Genomic DNA, 22,976 nt, shown 5'->3' with positions numbered 1-22,976 from the left:
TTATTCTTTGACAAGGTAATTCTGCCAATAGGGGGGTGATGGGAGGGAACCTGGGGACACTGGTGCTGGGAAATGAAGGCTGGTGGAGGGATGCGTGTTGGAATTCTGTATGGTCCAAATCCAATCATGAACAGCTTTGTAACGGTCTACCTCACAGTGATTCAATAAAAAGGCTTAAAAACAATTCTGCCTATTGGAATCTATTTCACAGAAAAAGTGCTATAAGTTTTGCAGAAACAGCCTGGCATGCTCCGTGCCCTGGGTTTGAGTCCTGGTACTGATGACCCCCAAGCACAGCCAAAAGGAGCCTGAGGCATCTCCAGAACTGGCGGGGAGGCACCCCCCAAAACAAACAAACAAAAAAAAAACAAAAAGTTCTGCAAACACGTAAAGATCGAAGTACATATTTGATTATTTATGTCATTGAATAAATTATAAAATATTGATATTTTATAATATTATAATATAATAAAATATTACAAATATTTTACTCAAAAAAAATTTTAAGTGCAAAAGGAAAAAAGAAGTATAAAGCTTGTGAGTCTCATGTGGGAAACAGGAAAGCCATCAAACCAGGGCCGGCAACGCTGGAGGGACTAAGGGTTTGTCTGTGGTTGTTTGGGGGTGATCTGGCTCAGGGGAGAAGGGACATGGGAAATGGGTGAGCAGTCTCTGCCACTAGCCCACGGCAGGTGGAAAAAGGCTGCAGGAAAGGGGAGAAGAGATCCAATAGGAGTGACAGAGATAGACAACACTTCCCAGGAAGACGCACCAGGGCCAGCCAAGACCAGAAAGAAGGAAGCACTGAAGGGGGTAAGAAGCAGGTAGGGGGCCACAGAGATAGCACAGTGGGTAGGGCGCGCACTGCACACGCTGACCTGGGTTTGATCCCCAATGCCACATATGATTCCCCAAGCCCCACCAGGGGTCAGCCCTGAGCACCAAAACAAAAACATGCCAAAAAGGCAACAGGCTTACAGTAGCACCTCAAGGGGCTGTTTCTTAACTCTCCTTTGCTGCGTCTGTGTAACTGTCCTTATGACTCTAGTTCCACACTAACTGAGTTATTATTCCTTTGGGACACAAATTAATATCTGGGTATTGTGGAATCTCTGTTCTTTCTTCTTTAATATAGTCGGGGTTGTTTTGACTATTAATAAAAGTAGCTGTAAAGGGGTGGGGTGATCGTACAGTGGGCGGGGCGTTTGCCTTGCGTGAGGCGGACGCAGGTTCGATTCTCAGCATCCCACATGGTCCCCCGAGCACTGCCAGGAGTAACTCCTGAGTGCAGAGCCAGGAGTGACCCCTGAGCATCGCCACGTGTGACCCAAAAAGCGGGAAAAAAAAATTAGTTGTCAAGTGAAAAAAAAAAATTTAAATAAAGACAAAGTAGTAGCACTGTGGCCGGAAAGACAGTACAGGGGCTAAGGCCCTTGTCCTGTACACGGCTAAACCCAGTTCGATCCCTGGCACCACGACAGGACCAGGGAGTGACCCCTGAGCACAGAGCCGGGAGTAATCCTGAGCACTGCCCGGTGTGGCTCACCAGAACAAGACGACCCAGAGAGAAGAAATGCTATTAAGCTCCTCCAGGAAAGCAGGTGACCCAGCCTAGCCGGGTGCTCCCCAGGCTGCTCTGCATCAGCACCACGTGTTGGAATAATACAACAGCCCTCAGCTGTGGACTGGAGCTCAGCACCGACCGTTCTGCAGGGATTTTCCTGTGTGACTGGAGGCACTGTAACTGCTGGGCGTGCTCAGGCGCTGCGTGGCTCCCGACGCTGCTGTGCACCTATTAATGTTTAAACCCGGACTGGCAGCATTTCTTTCAGCCGTGCCCGGCGGGCCTAGCAGCTGCATTCGATGCCTCCAGATATTGTTTTTACAACGGAATCTAAACAAAAGAGCTCAGAGAGGCTGTGCCCGGGCCCCCAGGAGGCCCAGCTCTGCCGATCTGCAGTGTCTAAAAGGCACAAACTATTTCCCCCTGAAACCACCAAGGCCACAAGAGAGACAGGACAGGAGTGAAGGCTCTTGCTTTGCATGCCTCGAACCCAGGTTTGCCGCCCCCCCCCCGCCCCCACAGCATCACTCATGGTCTCTGAGTGGAAGTGATCCCCGAGGGCACAAGCCCTGAGCACTGAGGGGTGTGGTCCAAAACCAAAACCAAAGGCAAGGACGGGTTTTGTGGGATCCCTGAGCACCCCCGGCAGTGCTCAGGACTTACTCCTGGCTCTGTGCTCAGGGATCACTGCCTGTGGTGCCAGGGATCGACCCGGGCTTGGCCATGGACAGGACGAAGAAGGATTGTCTATCTCAGACGCCCGAGACAAGAGACACACAAAACAGCGGCATGTCTTGCTCTACACAGCATTTCTTAAATTGCCAGAGGAAATCATTACTTTTGCTTATCTGTTTTGGGGGCCGGGTCCTGCTGTGCTCCGGGGGTTACTCCTGGCTCTGTGCTCAGGATTCACTCCAGGTGGTGCTTGAGGGACCCATATGTGGAGCGAGACAGTGAGCCCTTCTCTGTTTAGTGCAAGCTGTGAGCCTTAAGCCCCTGTGCTATCTCTCCAGCACCCCCTTTTTTGGTAAAATAATATTTTAAGCAATGAATTCCCAATTGTTTATTTTCCTGATTTCTCTTTCTAGGGGCCGCTAACACTACATGCTAATTTGAAATAAATGTCTTCTCCTATATTGAGAGATCATTAACTAGTAAATTCTCTGCTTATTCAAAAAAAAATAGCTGTAACAGAGGAAAGTGAAACAAATCAAATGAATTTTATTTACTGAATTGTTGAGTGTAAGTTTATCCAGCTGTCCGTGGTGGTAACGTATTAGGCAGCTGTTCATTCAAGTGAAAACAGAGGCGTGTAACTCAGGAAGCAGAACGTTCACAGCCCAGCAAGTTGGCTTTAAAAAAAATAATAAAGCAAACCAGCTTAGTTAATGAATCTACTTCTATAATCAACACAGCAATAAAATTCCAAAATTGTAAAATTTGTGGCAGCATGTTCATCCTGCTACTGGTTTTTGCAGGCCTTGTATGTACGAGTATTAAACAATGCGATTTGCTGTCTCTGGGGTCCTTTCTAGCTGCAGAACACAGGCCGGTGAGCTCACAGGAGGGCTAAGGCGCTTGTCTGCATGCTGCAGAGACACTGTCCCATCCCTGCCACCACGTAATGTTCCCAAGCACCGCCAGGGGTCACTGCTGAGTACAGCGCCAGGAACAGCCCCTGGGTACCACTGAGTGTGGCCCCAAAGCCCCAAAGTAGTAAGATACCGACCACACACTCTGTATAAGGTAGATGAGATGAGAGGAGCACACGTGCCAAGTTCCCAAATCTGAGATATACTGACAATGATTAAAGGGAGGGTGACGTTTTGAGAGGGGGATGCCCAGATGCCCAGGTCAACCCTGGCCCAGAGCACTGGACACAAACATGGGTATGAAAGAGCTGGTCAGAGAGAGTCCAGTGGGAGCCCGCCCCGCCCGGAGGAGGCCTACTTCTCCCCAGTCCGGGAGGGGGAGACCGTGGTTTAATTGCCCACAGTCTCCACTTATGGAATAACACCTACCAGTCAGTATCTGCGGACAGCAGGACAGCACCGATCAATAGATGGAAGGGGTGAGCGGAGTGTGAGAAAGAGGTGCTGGTGGGCCGGAGACCTGGCAGCCCTTTATTTCCACTCGGGGTTCCCTTTGCACAAGCTACTGATGCCGGAATCCCAGAGAGATTTAAAAAAAAAAATGGACCCACTGCGTGTGAGGGCGTCTAGAGCTTTGGGGGTACTGGAGCGAGTGCCCAGCCTCTGCTGCAGGACCAGGCACCTGGCAGCCCCCCCCCCAGTGACTGCTGGGAAGTGATGTGGCAACAACCCAAGATGGAAGGGATGGGGCACTGTCTCCTCTAAGGATGAAGGGGTGTTCTCAGGAGAGACGGCCCTGCTAGAGAGAGAGAGAGAGGGTCCCTGCCCCCACCCTCGGGGAGCTGGCGAGGGACATCAGTCAAAGAGGAAGCCTCAGTTTCCCCCTTGCCCGTGAGAGGGAAAGCCACAGTTCCTTCTCTCTAGATGTTCCATCTCTCCCCCATCAACCAGACACACATCCCACCCCCAAGGCTCCGTCTCAGCATCCCCGGGGCTTCCCAGGAACATAAAACTCTGTAGGAGCCTCGGCCGACAGGGACACTAAGATAAGGGGGGGAAATGCCCGGAAAGGTTTAGACCAGCTAGACATCATTGTAATTTTCTGGCACCGTTTGTAAACACTTGCCCATGATAAGGGATGTTGGGAGCCCTTAAAACAGCCTTCGCAAAACTCCCTTCCTTTAACTTAGTCCTATTCCAACTTTCTCCCTACCTAGGGAGCTCCTTTCTTTGCTCCTCTCCTTGCCAATAAACTTTGCTACTTTGCAACTCGGGGTCTGAGCATCATCATCATCATCATCATCATCATCATCATCATCATCATCATCATCATCATTATTATAGTCTCTTGCCTGCGTGCGTGGCTGTCTTCCCCAGGGCCCCTCGGAGGGGATGGGCTCCAGCTTCCCTCCCCACCTCAAACAGAGCTCCCGGCAGCCAAAAACCACCGTAACCTAGCTACAGCCATGCTCAAGGCCCCTCTCCACACATTTGGACAAGCCTCATGCATGAAGGTACCGGCAGAGGAACCCAGGTGTGTGTAATCCCATCAACGGCCAACATCCAGAGACTTAAAAGCAAGCTCTCAGAAGATATCTTGTAGCCTACTTCTCCCTCTGGGAGAACCCGGCAAGCTACTGAGAGTTTACTGGCCACATGGGACAGCCTCGCAAGCTTCCCATGGTGTTTCTATATGCCAAAGCCAGTAACCAGTTGAATCTCATTCCCCTGGCCCTGAAAGAGCCTCCAGTGTGGCATCGTTGGGAAGGCTGAGTGGAGAGAGGCTTCTAAAATCTCTGGGAAAGGACGAATGGAGAGGTTACTGAGCCCACTCGAGAAATTCAGTGATCAACGGGATTTCGTGATTCATGATTCGTGATGATTATTATTATCATAGAACCCGGGAATCCCGCGCGTACACAGAGACCGGCTACCCCCACCTATGGGTCACGTGCATCCTAAGCACTGTCTCCTGCAGTGAGAGCTGGGGCTGACACCAGACCCACGCTGGGAAGTGCTGGTGACAAGGCACCAAATAGCCACCAAAAGCCTACAATGCACTTGACCCTAGTTGGATCCCCAGCACCCCACAGGGTCGCCCAAGCACTGCCAGGAGTGACCCCTGAGCACTTAGTCAGGAGTAAGTCCTGAGCACTGCTAGGTATGGCTCCCAAACCAAAAGAAGACGGGTGGAGAGCAAGAAATTCCTCAAGACAGGAAAACTACACTGAAATCTCCTTGGGATGCTCAGGCCAAACAAAACCCCCGGCCCTTGTCATACATTCTACTACATACATCACAGGTCTCTGCATCGTCCCTTCCTGCATCATTTCATGTGACTAAGAGTTTAAGATCTATCTCGCCCACCAGACTTCCTTGAAGGTACAAAGTCTATTTTGCTAAATTCTTACGCCGTTCCAGGAGCTCACACGGTCTCCTGTGTGCAACGGATATTTGTTCAATCAAATAAGCAAATGATTGAAAGATTCCCAAGTGTTATTATACAGTTTGCTCATAACGCTAAAAGGAACTTTTTTAGTATTCCTGAGTGAATAAAGCCAGCCCTGTGTGTCATTCTGTGTATCAGGAACAGTCTCAGGGAAAATCGTTTTCAAGAAATCGGGACAAATTTTAAAACACACTAATCAGAAGGGATCTAGGAGGTTGTGTATATTGGCCTGTGATTCCAAAGGTTACTTCAGCCCAGGTTTCTTATCCTGCCAACACATAAACTGAGAGCATCTTGGACAGGGGGCACTGGCTGAAGGAAAAAGCCCAGCCCCAGAAACCAAGGCCTGTTGTTGAGAGAAGCACACCCCCCCTCGAGTACACAGAGTATACAATATACAATATACAGAGTAGACAACATCCCTTACACCATCACAGACGGATGCTCTCTGGGTCCTTGGCATGAGAGCCCCGGGAGTTCAGCTTCAAATCTGGGATCTCTGGGTCACCCACACGCTTTCTCCACTGGCTCTGGAACAGTCTTCTCTCTCTACCAGGTTCCTACAGTCCCACATTTTGCCGTTTTCAGCCTGCCGATCTCAAAGATTTATTTCCTGCCTTAATCTCCAGTGGACTCAGAAATGAAATTACCGAGCAATTTCTAAGGTGAATTAACTCTGGGAGAAAACCTCGGGGCAGTGACTGGGACTCAAGTATATGAACTTAGTTCTTGGACATTTTGGCATCGATTTTGGCTTCTCAAATGCCCTTTTCACTTGCCTTTTAGCTCTTGGTTGTCATCCAGATAGGAAAGACTGCCAGGAAAAAAAAAAAAAGCCTGTTTGTTATTGGAGTTAGAGGGAGAAATGGCACCAAAAGTCAGCACTAAATGTTCTCTTGAAACTGTAGCTGGGCCTCGCAAATGATTGGGCTTTTGGGATCGATAATGTCCGAGTTCCTCCAGCATGCTTCGACACGTATGGGATGCTCTGTCATGGATACTCACAAATATGATTTCAGCTCATCATTAATGACATCTTTGATAGACAAAAATGTATCACTATCCTCTCCTCTTATAAATAAGAAAACTGTTTGTACATCACGGACTGTCAGACAATTCTTTTGTTGTTGCTGTTTGGTTTGCTTTGGGACCACACCGGCGGTGCTCAGGGGTTACTCCCGACTCTGTGCTCAGGGATCACTCCTGGTGGGATTTGGGGGACTCTAGGGGGGGCCAGGGATCGAGCCTGGGTAGGCGCTTACAAAGGCAAGCGCCCTCCCCACTGGCCTATCTCTCTGGCCGCTGTCGGACAATCCTGACTTCAGGACTTCCCCAAATGCCTGCTCCCAAAGCAAGCCCGCTGGAAACAAACTCCGGGCCACTTTGCATTTTTAATGCATCTCACTCATCTCAGCACCTCAGCGTGGGCCTTGTCTGGGCCGTTCACCCTCCCAACGTGGAAAGAAAAGTCAACGCTACAACGGAGGTAGAGAGCCAGGGAAACGACAGCGCTCAACCCAGGCCCAACACCAAAGGGCCTGGTTGACTGACAATTACCGGAAGTGACCCACCCACCCCACCCCATCCCCTGAGCACTGCTTGGGAACCCTCTCCCACACACACACACACCGCACAAAGAACAAAGTACAACTGTGTTAAGCACCTCCCCTATCTGCACCAGGTGGGGTCGATGCGACCACCCTTACCTCTGTCCCCACCCTTCCTTCTGGAACCAATCCCTCTGCTTTGACTAAGAGGACTCACGACGCTGCCAGCAGGCTGTGTCTCGCTGATACCTGACCTCTGACTCCGGAATGAAATATTCACTACTCCTAGAAAGGGGACGCGTGGGCGCGCTGTCAGTCACTAGCACCGCACTCAACCAACTTCTTAGCTCTCCTCTTCGCTCCTGCTCAACTGCATGTGACGTGCGGGTGAGAAAGGGGGGGCTCTGGCTACAAGTAGAGGGGAGGCTGCCTGCCAAAGCTTCAGGGAGCCTGAGATGGAGTGGGTAGGGTGGATGGGGTCCCGGGGTGTTCCATTAGATGTAAAACAAAGAAGAAGAAGGGCAGCAGAAAGCGTGCGTGCGTGCGTGCGTGTGTGTGTGTGTGTGTGTGTGTGTGTGTGTGTGTGTGTAGGTTGGAGCAATAGCACAGCGGGGAGGGTGGCTGCCTTGCACGCGGCCGACCTGGGTTCGATTCCCAGCATCCCATAGGGTCCCCTGAGCACCACCAGGAGTAATTCCTGAGTGCAGAGTGCAGAGCCAAGAGTAACCCCTGCCCTGAGCATTGCCAGGTGTGACCCAAAAAAGAAAAAAAAAAAAAGAAAAGAAAAGAAAAAGAAAGTGTCGGGGCTGGAGCAATAGCACAGAGGGTAGGGCGTTTGCCTTGCACTCGGCCGACCCGGGTTCGATTCTCAGCATCCCATATGGTCCCCTGAGCACAGCCAGGGGTGGTTCCTGAGTGCAGAGCCAGGAGTAACCCCTGTGCATCGCCAGGTGTGACCCAAAAAGCAAAAAAAAAAAAAAAAAAAAAAAAAAAAAGAAAAAGAAAGTGTGTGTGACCGTGCAAAGGAGAAGGGGAGTTTTCCCAATGAAGGGGGATGTTAAAAATCAAGGGATGGTATCGTGCGAAGGCCAAGTGGAAAGGTAGCAGCTCCGATGCAGGCCAGCCATGCTTTGGAAGGTTTCTGAATTTCTGTGCGAGGATTCTATTACTTTTGAGAGGCCTAGAACCTTCTGTTAGGAACTGCTGCCCTCACACACTCGGCACAAAATGCTTATTAATGGAACCACGAATGCGTAAAGATTATTTATTTATGTTTCTCGAACAAAAATGGTATTGTCTCAAGTCCACTGGGTTTGCTTTGTCCAGTTTGATGTTCTAATTAGCAATTCTTAGCATGATTAAATGCTAAATACACAGCTGTGCAAGGCTTCAGCTGGTAGTAACCAGTAGTGCCTAATACTGACTTTTAAAAGAGGAAAACAAAGGTATGGACTCAAATGCTGGCTATAAACCTTTTGAGGCCCTATTCAGCTGGAAGAAGCAATGTGATCAATACAGGCTGTGCTCTGTGGCAGGGGATGAAGCTACTGGCTGTGTCGTATTTGTCATCTCTATTGCGGGACCAAAGAAAAAACCAAAGAAACGTATTGAACTGAGCTCACGGATATATATTATGTAGGTTTCATGTTTTAATTTCACTTTAAAATTCATTTCACTCTCACGGTGATCCAATAAAATAAAATTTAAAAAATAAATAAATAAGGGGCTGGAGTGATACCACAGCGGGTAGGGTGTTTGCCTTGCACGCGGTCGACCCAGGTTCGATTCCCAGCATCCCATATGGTCCCCTGAGCACCGCCAGGGGTAATTTCTGAGTGCAGAGCCAGGAGTGACCCCTGTGCCATCACCAGGTGTGACCCAAAAAAGCAAATAAATAAATAAATAAATAAAGGGCTGGAGCAAGCGATACCACAGCAGGTAGGGCATTTGCCTTGCACACAGCCGAACCCAGTTCGATTCCCAGCATCCCATATAGTCCCCTGAGCACTGCCAGGTATAATTCCTGAGTGCAGAGCCAGGAATAACCCCTTGAGCATCGCTGGGGTGACTAAAAAAGACAATTAATTAATTAATTAATTAATTAGAATTCATATCAGGGTTGAAGATGGTATGAAGATAAAGGATTAGGCCTTGCAAATGGCTGATCCTGGTTCAATCCCAGCAGGAAGTGGTACCTGGATCCTGGATAATCCCCAACAGCTAAGGGTCCAAGAAGACCTCATTCCCAGCCAAATTGATTGAGAAGCCCTGGAGGGGCTATGGGGACCTGAACCCCCTTGGGAGCTCCCCTTTGCTACTAAACAAAAGCTTAATTAAAATGATATTATTTTATAAAACTTTATTACTCTTTATTCAAGAGGGTTGACTATATTATATTCAAACATTGTCATCCAAAGTCCATAAACTTTTGAAAAAGAGGACCATTTTTTGGATCCAAATGAAACTAAGTTGTACACACTCTTGGACATAACATCACTTTTTATCTTCCGCAAACTTTCTCCTTTCTAACCAGTAATGCTGCTGAGAAGCGAAACACAATGGGAACCTTTCTATTTCCTTATCAGAAAGACCCAAGAGAGGCAAGTAAACTTACGTTTCCATCTTTCAAACCACAGCTGTAATGAATGCGCAAAATAAACTGGGTGAAAGAGCATTTGCGTACTTAACTTGAAATAATATTCATTCAAATGTAGAAAGATCTATTCTTTGCAGACTACTACAGGACAGTAGTAGTTCTATAAAAGGCAAGAGCCCGGGGCTGGAGTGATAGGACAGCAGGCAGGGTGTTTGCCTGGCACATGACTGACCTGAGTTTGGTTCCCTGCATCCCACAGAGTCCCCGAGCACCGCCCAGTGTAATACCTGAGTGCAGAGCCAGGAGCAGTAACCCCTGAGCATTGCCAGGTGTGGGCCAAAGCAGGACATCTGAGACTTTCCATCTCAGCTGGGTAAAGCCAAAAAAAAAAAAGTAAAAGCCCTCTCGCCTTTACCATGCTTTCTGACAGCTTTTAATCTCTAGAAATTAGGTCTTTCTCAAAGAGTTATGCAAATTAAGTCATTTCAACTGCAATTAAAAGGACTTGCCAATAGACCCAATTGATTATCTAACAATTCAACCATAATAACTAGCCACTATATTCAAATAAGTGTAATATCAGACCCACTTACTTCGATAATTTTATTTTCACGGTATCCGGGAGAAGAAATGAAAACAAACTGAGGGAAGAAAATCTACTCTCACCTTGGCATTAAGTTCCCCTGTCACATTTGACTCCTCTAATTCTGAAAAGTCAGCAAACCAGTAATCAATCCATGAATCAATTCTAAGTCATTTTATTTGTAGGTAACTCATGTAATTTACAGCCATTTAATCCCGCTTTAATGGGGATGATCCAGATAATCAGCTTTTAAGGATGTGTGGTCGTTCCCTCTCTCCTCTCCTTGTACAGCATGTTTCTTAAGGAGATGTTCTGTCAATGGTCTAACTGGTAGAATTTCCGAGTATTAGCGGCCAACACAAACAAACATATACCATAACGAAAAGCCAAAAGAAGCAGGAGAAACAGCACAGGAGTAAGGCACTTGGGCACTTGCCTGCTGAGTGGTTGACCCAATTTGACCCCAGCACCCTGAGCCTCCATCCCCCCCCCCAGGCCCTAGAGGAGTGATCCCTGAGCACGAACCAGGAATAAGTGTGAGCACCCCTAGGTGTGGCTCCAAAACCAAAACCAAAAAGTAGCACTATAGCACTGTCGTCCTGTTATTCATCGATTTGCTCGAGCGGGCACCAGTAACGTCTCCATGGTGAGGCTTGTTGTTACTGTTTTTGGCATATCAAATACACCACAGGGAGCTTGCCAGGCTCTGCCATGTGGGCGGGATACTCTCGGTAGCTTGACGGGCTCTCCAAGAGGAACGGAGGAATCAACTCAGGTTGGCCGTGTGCAAGGCAAAATGCCCTACCCACTGTGCTATCACTCCAGTAAAAAAAAAAAAAAAAAAAAAAAACAAAGAGAGCCAAAAGAAAATGGTAGGGTCTGTGTGCCCACCCTGATGTCCCCTCTCTCCCAGCGCCATCACTTCTGGTGCTACAGAAGGTCTCCCAGGCTGCCCACACCCCATGTGCAGGCTGGAAACGGGTGATTTTCCTCCTCTCCACGTGGTTCTGGCCTGTAAGGCTTTGTCACACGGACTGGAGCCTCTGAGGGTAGCTATGGGGGCTGTGCAGACAACCTGCACCCCGGGACCCTCCCAGGAGCCTTCCCAAACCACAGAAACGTGGGATGTTCTCTTTCTCTACCCAGACCCATGACCAAGCAACTCCCCGCCAGGTGCCCTACGGAGGCACAGCACAGCTGGACATGGGCCCTGTGTTTTGCTTAAGTATAGGCTTAGGGCTGGCAAGCTTAGACGCCTTCCAAGTGAAAGGCCAAATGGTACTCACAGCATAAAAATGTCCTGAGTCAGCAGGCTGGTATCGGTGACTGGTCAGTGAAAGATAGGACCTGGACATGATCGAGGGACAGCGGCAGGATGTTGGCCCTGCACCGCCAGGAGTGACCCCTGAGGCAGGGCTGGGAGTCAGCCCTGAGCCCCTCTAAGAGTGGCCCTCCCAAACAAACAGGACCTTTTATGTTTCCTGGTTTGCATGAACAAGGTGTCAGTGCATAAATAAGATGTCTTACTATGTTTGCATTCATAAAATAGAAAAAGACAAATGAGATCATAAAAGATTTCAGATATAAGGACAAGTTATCTGGTCATATCATTTCTTAGAGTTTTAAAGCATAGAAATAGCACAGCGGGGAGGGCATTTGCCTTGCACGTGGTCGACCCAGGTTCGATTCCTCTGCCCCTCTCGAAGAGCCTGGCAAGCTACCGAGAGTGTATCTTGCCCACACGGAAGAGCCTGGCAAGCTCCCCATGGCATATTCGATATGCCAAAAACAGTAACAAGTCTCACCATGGAGACGTTACTGGTGCCCGCTTGAGCAAATCGATGAGCAACGGGAGGACAGTGACAGTGAAGCATTTATGTCATATGAATTTAAACTCATGGCTGCCTTCGACCCAGTGCTGCCTATTAGCCAGAGGTGATTTCTGGAATGCTGGAGAAAAAAGGCCCCGAGAGATAGTTAAGGCTCTGTCTCTGCTGATCCCAATTTCCTTCCTGGCCCCACGTTTGGTTCCTCGAGCACTGCAAGGAGTAATTCCTCAGCACCGTGCTGGGAGAAAGCCTTGAGCATCGCTGAGTGTGGCCCAAACACCAGCCCGCTCCAAGAGAAGGAATGTTGGAGAATAAAAAGATGGTGGAGAGGAAGCGAGAGAGCAGAGTTGCGGGTTTTCGCTCCAGGAACCTACGATTCAGTTCCCAGCTAGCTGGCGGGCGCTCCCGAGGGCCAGCTACCCGGCACTCTCCTAGCTGCTGAACACACACACACACACACACACACACACACATACACGTACGCCCATATATGTAACTTCCAGTAAAAACTATTTTCTAGAAGAGAAATCCCATCACTATTGGTAATCCTGATCTACATTCGAAATCTACTGTATCATGTCATATTAAATTCAAATCGCCGATCCTACAGATGAACTGTATAACGACCAGGGGCAACAATATTCCCCCCAAGCCTGCTGGCCCCACGATAGTTTTTTCAATAAAAAATCTCAGGGAGTTCATATCTAAACAACTTTGGGGGGGGTACCAAGGACATGGAGGCACAAGAGGTGCGGGGGGCGGGGGGGCAGACCAGGAAGAAGACTGGATCAAGTGTGGAGTTGACTCCTTCTCTGCTGGTGGGAATATCTACCAGTCCAAACTTTGTAGGGAACAACAAAACAACATGGGCACTTCTTTTTTTTTTTTTTTTTTTTTTTGCTTTTTGGGTCATGCACGGCAATGCACAGCGGTCACTCCTGGCTCTGCACTGAGGAATTATCCCTGGCGGTGCTCAGGGGACCATATGGGATGCTGGGAATCAAACCCGGGTTTGGCCGCGTGCAAGACAAACACCCTACCCGCTGTGCTATCGCTCCAGCCCCCAACATGGGCACTTCTTTGAAAAGTAAAAATTGTGATTCTGTAACACCCAGCAGATGCATTTCTGGGCATTTACCTCACGAGCCCGAAAACTCTACTCAGAAAAAAAAAGACAACTGCACTCCTATGTTCATCGCAGCACTGTTCACAACAGAAAAAAAAAAAAACCTGGAAATAACCCAAGGACCCAAAACAGGTGACAGGCATAAAGAACTGGTATACGGCAGACACAGTGGATGCGACGCGGCTCTCAGGAAAGATGAATCACTCAATGTGCTGTTCCATGGACGGATCTGGAGAAACTCCTGTGGAGTGGGGTTAGTTAGTCAGGAGAGGAATGGACCCGGAACCATCTCTCTCCTATGTGGAATGTAAGGAAACGTCGGAAGGAAGCAGACGCTGAGAACTAGAGCTCAGTAGGAAGCGAGGTGGGGCAGCAGGGAGATGTCGGGGAGACACGGGGACCCCGCGGGAGGCTGTGGCGCTGAAATGCTGTCTGCATGAAGCCTCCCACTAACTGCATTGGAAATCATGGGCCCTCAAGTAAAATTAAAAAAAAAAAAAATAAAGACTGGGGTTGCCTGCTGAGTGCATGCATGTCTTAGGGAAATAAAACCTTTCTTGAAGGTCCCTAGGTGATCTAATGACGCAGCTCAGGGGGGACGGGGGGAGACTGTGGCGAGAGGCCCCGCAGCCCTTCATCCATCTCCCCTGCACTCCCTGAGGAAGGATGTGTCAGAGGAAGAGTCACGCTCTTCGGCAGAAAGGCCAGAAGGTACCGAGGACCAGAGACACAGAACTGGTCCCCTCCCTCCCGTTTCTTTCCTAAGGCACATGGAGGGTCTCCTCCGGGCCCCTCCTACTCCTCAGGCCTTAGCACGCTCCTCCGGGAAGGGAGCGGACGAGGGGAAACGAAGCGCAAAGGCCCACGGTGGAAGCAGAAGCCCCAGGTGCCAGTCTCTCCGGGGAGGCACCCTACGGCACGGCCCGCCCCCCCTCCCAGGGCACTGCATCGGGGCTGGCGCAGGCACTGCATTCCCTGCCAGGAGCCCGCTGCCCCGCATCCCGGCCGCCTCCTCCCTCCTCCCCCAGTCACGCCAAGGCCGAGATGAAAAGCCGGGGCCTGGAAAAGCCCATGTTTTTCCACTTGGCAACTCTGCCGCAGCCCCTGGAAAGTTGCTGTAAAAAGTTCCACAAACACGGCTCTGAAATAGGTGGTTTGTCTCGGCTGCTCCTCAGAGGCTCACGCGGACACTGGGCCTCCGGCCGCCAAACCGTAAGCGCAGGAAACATCGGACACGCTCACGGGCGGCAGGAACTTGACCTTCAGAACAGAACGGTGTGGCCTGGAGTGAAAGAGCGGGGGCGGGGGGGGGGGCTGTACAGCATCCCTCTCCAAACCCCCCAGAAGGACACCGACAGCAATGACAAAAATCATTTGTAAAAATGATCCACTGAAAATATTTCCCTTGACATCACCAGGGATTGCATTAATTGCTTAGTGAACTCCTCTCCCGGGCATCTTAAAGCGTCCACGCTGGGCAGAGAAAGGAAGGTGGCTACTACAGCAAAGGGCTGGAGAGATCGCACAGCGGCTATTTGCCTTGCATGAGACTGACCCGGGTTCGATTCCTGGCATCCCTTAAGGTCCCCACAAGCACCGTCGGGGGTGATCCCTGAGCACTGTAAGTTATAGATCCAAAACTCCCAAATTTAAAAAAAGGTTTTAATTAAATAAGGATTTATAAAATCATGTCGGGCCAGAGAGATGGTCCAGGCATTAGGGCACTGATTTTGTGCACGGCCAACCCTGACTCAATCTCTGGGACTACTTGGACCCCCAAGGACCTCCAGGCCCAGCTCTGCAGACCCCCAAACACCAGCAGTGTGACCCAGGTAACCCCTGTCACCTCCTCCTTAGACACACACATGGAAGCTCCCGGAGGGACCCCCCAGGTCTCCTGAAGGCCCCCGAATCATGGAAGTCTTTGCAATATCAGTTACAAGCAGGTTTGGCTGCATATATTCTTAAAGTTGTGTCAATCTGTACCATCTAGGCCCCAAATCCTTACAGAAGCACCTGAAACGTTATTTCATACTACAGGGCTGCTTAGAAAACGACCCTCTGACTGAACTGAGGAAGCGGCTGATGGTTCCACTGAGGCCAGAACCCCTTCCTGCAGAGAGAGTCTCCACGGCACAAAATAAAGACCAATCTGCTCTGCCTACAAAACTTCTGCAGGAGAGGTCTGCGGAGATGTCACAGAGCTGAGTCCCCCACGGGAATCTTCCAGGGGTGCCTAACGACCATGAGCGGCGACATAGTTAAGCTCAAAATTAACTGTTGAAGTTGGATCATTAGTCTCCTCCAAACACTACTATCGGTCTCGATTTCCTGATCACACGTAGCTACCAACCTAGCACAGCAGCGCTGTGCACCGATAAAGACAGTGTGTAAACGTTAGTGGGGGGGTGGAGAGACAGGACACAGGTGTCAGCCTGCACATAACCACATTCGCTTAATCCCCAGCACCCTGGAGATCAGCCGGGCCTCCCTAGGAGTGAGCCCTGAGCACAGAGCCAAGAGTAGGCCTGGGGGACTGCTGGACGTGGCCCAGAGCTCCTCCCTCCCCTCCTCCTTTCCCTCCTCCCTTCCCTCCCTGCCCCGCAACACACACGCACAAATTATTTGTGCATTAAGGTATCCAAAACCAGAAATTGAAGGCCATAAACCACTGAAGTGATACTCAAAAACATTCTTAGCTGCATGGTGCAATAAGCCCGCTCATATCTCTAGATTTCATATATCATGAGAGGACATACCTTATGCCTCGAGCATATTACTGAAATGTCCTTAATTGTCCCCATCTGTGCATTCCTGGATCAAATTTGTTAACCTCGAGGACCGGCCCTAGAGCTGGGCTGGAACACTTCAATCACTATTAGAGTTCTCCATTTTCCAGTATCACATCAAATCGTCATTAATAGACTCCAGGTGAATCAATGAAAAACCAGCTGGAAAGCCATTTTGGTGACTTGAGTCTCTCTCCTCGAAACTGAGCTGCTCGCAGGCAGCCAATCTAATGAAGCTGGCCCTCAAGGTCGCTTCTCCCAAGTGCTGCGTGTGTGTGTGTGTGTGTGTGTGTGTGTCTCAGGGCGGTGGCAGTGTCTGGTAAATGGCAAAATGACACACAATGGATTTTTCATGACTCTGACCTTTGTCTCATACTTTCTTATCTCAGTTCATCTCTTATCTGTAACCCTCCCCACAATGGAGTTTCCCTAAGTTAAAAACGTCTAGAGCCAGAGAGACAGGACAGGGGTTCTAGTGCCTGCCCTGCAGGAGGCCAACCCTGGTTCTCCCCCACCCCCGGCACCACCAGGAAGAGACCCCAGGATCAGAGAGACAGGAGTGGCCCCAGGACACCACCAAGTGTGGCCCCCAAATGAACAACCCAACAGAAGTCTACAACTGGAGACATAATGATGTCATTAACGCCTTCACCCTAGCAATAAAGCACTTTGAAGGTGCACGCTTAAGCGCCATCCTGCCTCAGATCATCTTTCCATATGGCAGCAGCCCTCATGTTACATCAAACATACCTAGAACAAGGCCCTGGGGCCCATTAGCGTTCACCAGCCGGGCAATGCACGGCAACTGCCTTCCTCACTGGATTACCATTAGGTAGTAGCTTTAGTTCACTGCAGTAACTTGCCCTGGAGTGTTTGGCCAGCAAATGGCCGGGCTGGTATGGGGACACAAGTCTGTAATATTAATAACAGTGTTCCACTAGCTGAATCACCTGGGGTTTTTATTGGGGGGAGGCGGTGGGGGTGTGCAATGATTTTTATTTAAGTCATTTAGGATTCAACGTTTACTGACCACCTACTATTTTCCAGGTACTCAAGAAGGAAGGAAGGAGTAAGCAGGGTGTCCACACGCGGAGGTCTCTATGCTTTATGTAAGGAGACAACAGTCCAAAAAGTACAAACGATCAGGTGAGGCAGGATCAGGACTGTAGTGACGGGGAACGGCAAGAAAACAATGTCTGATGTCCACTTAAACCCATCAGGAACCGTCTACAAACGCTCCCCTGAAGCATCTGCATCGTCAGTATCTTCCTCAGCCAAGACACTGTTCTTTGGCAGGATTATGATTAACCCCGTAAATCCACTAGAAGTTACAAGCTCAGGGCTTGAACCGATAGCATAGCAGGTAGAGACCAACCCAGGGGTTCCATCCCCAGCATCCCATATGGTCCCCCAGCACCGCTAGGAGTGATTCCTGAGTGCAGAGTCAGGAGTAACCCCTGAGCATCACTGGATGTGACCCAAAAAAGGGGAAAAAAAAAAAACGCTACAAGCTCTTAGAGATGTTATTGTCCCTTTCTCATTGGATAACCAAAAAAGCTTAATTGAACTGGGATCAATTCTCAGGGCTCCTATCTTCTTAGCCCAAAGGAAATTTTTTTCCAGAAAATGTGTCCCCGTGTTGTCTATAGTTCTGCAATGAGAAAGCGATTAAACCCCCGGGGGATGCTTCCAACTTACAGCCCCTTCCTCTCAGTGCAATGTTATTTGTTGGTCTGTGTGTGGGCCACCCCTGGCAGTGCTCAGGGCACAGTGAGGTGCCCAGGATCGAACAGGGACTGTCCACGTGGAAGGTGAGTACCTGGACCCCTGTCCTCAGGCTCATTTCAAGGCGCCCCATGTCACAGCACAGTGCTCACACGCTTAGCTGTTCAAATGGCACCAAATAACGAAACACGAACTGTCTGGGCTGGAGAGAGCACAGGAGTGAGGCACTCGCCTAGCACATGGCTAACACTGTGCTCTCCCAGCACGGGATATGCCCCCGTGAGCACTTCAGGAGTGAGCCCCAAGTACAAAGCCAGGAATATGCTCCGAGCATCACTGGATACAGCCCCCAAACAAACAAGCCAATGGAAAAAAAAAAAAAAAACAGCAACAACAAAAACCCGACTGGTGTTTGGGAAAATGGGGACAGCAGTCGAGGGAAGGTCACAGCAGTGGTACTGGTGTCGGAATATCGGAATATTGGGACAACTGTATTATGAACTAGTTTGTAAGCCACAGCGTTTAAGTAAAGTGTTTTATTTAACAACAATTGTTGTCTTGGTATCACGGCACCATTTCCTATACCTACATTCTAACCATGTCTGAATGAGACAAGATCCAACAAAATTCCCATGAGCGAAACAATCCACATTCCACTTGGCTTTGCAACAAGCTAGCTACCTGGGGGCCTGGGGTGCGCCCAACTGGGCGTGTAAGGGACACCACAGGAATGGGTGACTCTCCAGATTGTAAGGGGTGAGGACAGATCAAAGGAACAAAGCAAAGCCACCCCCTCTCCCGGCTTCCTCTGGCTTCTGAAGGCAGGTCTGAAGGATGTTCCCCACCCTCTCTCCCAGGTGGGAAACCAAATCCTGCTGTAAAATCATTCCCAGACGTCTGGAGGAGCCGACCCAGAGCCAGCTACTCAGGCAGTTAACAGTGACGCTGTCCTAGTGACCTCTTGAGAGTCCTGGTATTTCTGTGTCCCAATCAGGCTCTGTAAATCCTTTGCGCACAGGGTCGGGGGGAGTGGGGGGCGTGGGGGTGGTCTGAGAAACTTATTAACTCTTAAACCCTTAGGGAGAAGTTATCATCTCCAATAAATCTCCTGAGCGATCCCAGAGGAGCACATGTCCCCACATGTCCCTAGGCATAGGAAGGGGAAACTGCTGAGACCATCAGAAACGTCAGACGCCACGACATCACCCATCGGAGATCTACAAAGCGCACCCTAAAACGGAAACGCACACTAGGAGCCTCATCAGCTTCCCAGGATAGCTACAAACACATCTGGGTCTATGTCCCAGATATAGATATGCCAGGAGTATATCACACACAGACCACACACACACATACACACACAGACACAGGCACACCCATACACACATACACACACAGACACACAGACACAGACACACACAGACATATCCACACCCCCACACATATACACACACAGAGACATACACACATAGACACACACAGATACACACACAGACACAGGCACACCCATACACACACAGACACACACACACATATAGACAAACACACAGATACACACACAGACACAGGCACACCCATACACACACAGACACACACACACATATAGACAAACACACAGATACACACACAAACACAGACACACACAGACACATCCACACCCCCACATACATATACACACACAGAGACACACACACATAGACACACACAGACACACATAGACACATAGACACACACACACACACACACACATAGACACATACACACACACACACACACACATAGACACACACACACACATCTAAATTATTCTGTGTGGCAAATGCCAAACCAGTGAGTATAAGCAAAAGGCACATTTTCAGATGACTTATTTCCCAAAATGCCCAAAGAAGGAAAAAAGAACAAAGGTTCACAAATTAGGTCAAACCAATGTCAAATGATCACAAACCAGAAAATATTTTTGAGTTATACTTTATATCTCTCAAAAACAAACAAACAAACAAAAAAACAAAAAACCTCCAGGGCCGAAGACCAAGCTCAGCCAATAGGCTCAGGCTGACGGCCTGATCGGGTCTGGTGGAATACAGGGATGAATTCTAAGACATACACAAACCAACAGGAATTTGAAGAGACCAGCAACCAGCTAGGACAGTGGATGAGTAATCAAAGAGAGCCCGGCAAAAACTCCCAAGACCGTCTGGTTTTCCTGGTGAATTACACAGCGACTTAGGAAGAAGTAACCGTAACTCATCTCCAATGCCACAGGTGCCCCCAGCTTCACTGGGGCTGACCCTGGCGCTCAATGGCCACAGGCCTCCTGAGCATGGCTTAGAGGCCCCAAGTGGACTTTTTTTCTTGACATTATGTGTAGTATGAAAAACTGAACATCAGATCTCTGTATGGCGTGCACTGCACTGTAGCACTGTCGCACTGTCATCCCGTTGTTCATCGATTTGCTCGAGCGGGCACCAGTAACGTCTCCATTGTGAGGCTTGTTGTTACTGTTTTTGGCATATCGAACACACCACAGGTAGTTTGCCAGGCTCTGCCGTGCAAGCAGGATTACTCTCGATCACTTGCCGGGCTCTCTGAGAGGGACGGAGGAATCGAGCCCGGGTCAGCCACATGCAAGGCAAATGCCTACCTGGCGTGCCCTGCAATGGTAAGAAAAATATCTGCAGGGACTCAAGGATTCCTTTCGGCACCGATTCCTCCTTCAGCCCGGTGAGAGGGCGCGAGAGAGAATCCAGACAAAGCCCCCAGAGGCAGAGCAGGGCCGCTGGGGTATGGAAGGACTCAAAACGGGACCGGAGGGACCAGAGATGGGGCAGCGGGCTTCCCTTTCACCCCGCAGGGTCCCGCGCCCCAGGAGGGAGCCCCGAGTAAAGCAACAGGAGTCAGTCCTGAGCACTGCTGAGTGTGGCCCCCAAACAAACAAAAGCAAAGCCAAGAAAATGGGCTTGGGTACATTCAGGAAGGGGTGGAATGAGCTGAGCTTCACCCCGGTCGTTGACCCCTGAAACTGAAGGTGAAGTCTGAGCCCTTGGCAACCTCCATTGGGTATGCCACAGGGTCTTTTGGGGGGGAGGGGTCACTGATCTTGTCACTTTGCTGTTTCCATATTACGGGAAGCACATCACTTTACCGTGTCTGGTACACTTTGATGGACCGCTGCCTACTCCAATCATATTACGATCCCAGGTGGAAATTCCGCCCAATGGACGTTCCCCTGCGATGCCCACCTTAGAGAAGACAGAAGAACGTTTGGACACGGAGTAACCCCAGGGCTAGAAATAAACGTGCTAGCATGGAGAGGCCACTTTCAGAAGTTTAAGAATACAAGTTGTTTCAAGAAAAAAAAATTCAGAGAGGAAGTCCAGGGGATAAAGCACTTGCCTTGCATGTGGACAACCCCATTTCAAACAAAAAGTTTGATCCCGGGCACCATACGGTCCCCTAAGCAGTGCTGGCGGTAAGCCCCTGAGCACAGAGCTGGGAGTAGCCCCTGAGCACTGCCAGGTACTCCCTTCACCCCAGCACCACCACAGCAACAACAACAACAAAAAAACCATGAGCAGCTCAACCATTCTTGGGAAATGCCTTCAGGGGCTGAGACAAAATGCAGAGTGAACTTATGGTTCCAAGAGTGGTTTCACTTTGGTACATCTACATGATGGAGTACTATGCAGCTGTTAGGAAAGATGAGGTCATGAAACTTGCTTATAAGTGGATGGTCATAGGGAGTATCATGCTAAATGAAATGAGTCAGAAAGAGAGGGACAGACATAGAGGGACTGCACTCATTTGTGGAATACAAAATAACAGTAGGAGACTGACACCCAAGGACAGTAGACACAAGGGCCAGGAAGATTGCTCCATGGTTGGAAGCCTGTCTCATGAGCTGGGGGAGAAGGTAGCTGGGATAGAGAAGGGATCACTAAGTCAGTGATGGTTGGAGGGATCGTTCGGGATGGGAGACGTGTGCTGAAAGTAGGTTAAGGACCAAACGTGATAGCCTCTCAGTATCTGGTATTGCAAACCATAATGCCCAAAAGTAGAAAGTATGGGGGAGATTGTCTGCCATAGGCGGGGGGAGGGGTGGGAAGGCGGTGGATACTGGGGACACTGGTGGTAGAAGATGTGCACTGGTGGCGGGATGGGTGCTTAACCATTGCATGACTGAAACTCAAACATAAAGCTTTGTAACCATATCTCATGGTGATTCAATTTAAAAAAAAAAACAACAAACAGTACTTTCCTTTCAGCCCAGCTGTGGACACACGTCCACGTGCCGGTTTGACAAAAGGGGGGAAACACGTGGTGCAGCAAACCTCTCAAACAGTAGCTAGGCAGGGTGGGCCCCTGTGAATTTAAGATGCCAGATTGAAAAATAAAATAGGACGGAGGGCAGAAATCACAGAGAAGTCAGCCAGTAAACAGCACTCAGGTTTTACTTAGACGGTAAATATGTTTTTGTAAAGAACACTGAATCTCATCTTTGAAATGTCATCGCGGGGAAGCATGGTGTCTTTAAAACTGGGGTACCTGTTCAGGAATTCCAAACAACATGATTTCCTCTTGTGCCTGGCTGGCCCTAAACTTGCCAGTGGTCCTGTCTGAAGGAGGAGGGCCTCTTGCCACCTGGTTTCTATTCAGTTGCGTTGACTGGGCCTAATCCAGTCTTAAGAAACCTGCACTCTTGCAATTTGGAGAAAAACAGAAGGATGACCCAAGGTATCACTGAAAAGTATGTCCCCCAACCCTGAGCACAGAGCCGGGAAGGAGCCTGAACCCTGCTTGAATGACTTTCATTCATTCCGAATGAACCTGTCCACCCAGCCCATCGTGACTGAATGGAAACTTGCCTTCCGGCCAACCTAAGTACCACAGGGCAGAGAGAAACGCTCTCCCTTCCAGAAACACTCATTCAGGGCAGCTGCATGATGCAAGGAGGGGAAAGGCCCAAGGGGCCTTGACAGGACTCGGGTCTGTAACACTAAGGGACCGTGAGCACCGCCACCGTACACAGCCGTTCCGACTTTGGCCAAAACAGAACCGTCAGCGACATCGTTCCCGGACGAGGGCACTTGCCTTGCACGCAGCTGACCCCATCCGGTACCAGGCAGCCCCTGACACACACCACCCCCACCCCGAGCACCTCCAGCGCGATCCCTGAGCA

At 49.6% G+C, this 22,976-nt stretch overlaps 1 protein-coding gene across 4 annotated transcripts in view; it reads right to left on the bottom strand.

The window, feature by feature from the left end:
• UGT8 (UDP glycosyltransferase 8) overlaps positions 1-22,976 on the bottom strand; it is a 77,838-nt gene that overhangs the window by 29,234 nt on the left and 25,628 nt on the right. The gene's annotated exons all lie outside the window — the stretch shown is intronic.

This window comes from Sorex araneus, chromosome 6 (assembly GCF_027595985.1).
Source record: "Sorex araneus isolate mSorAra2 chromosome 6, mSorAra2.pri, whole genome shotgun sequence".
Classification (NCBI taxonomy): Eukaryota; Metazoa; Chordata; class Mammalia; order Eulipotyphla; family Soricidae; genus Sorex; species Sorex araneus.
The sequence above is the reverse complement of the archived record's forward strand: the minus strand, read 5'-3'. Positions and strand labels throughout refer to the sequence as shown.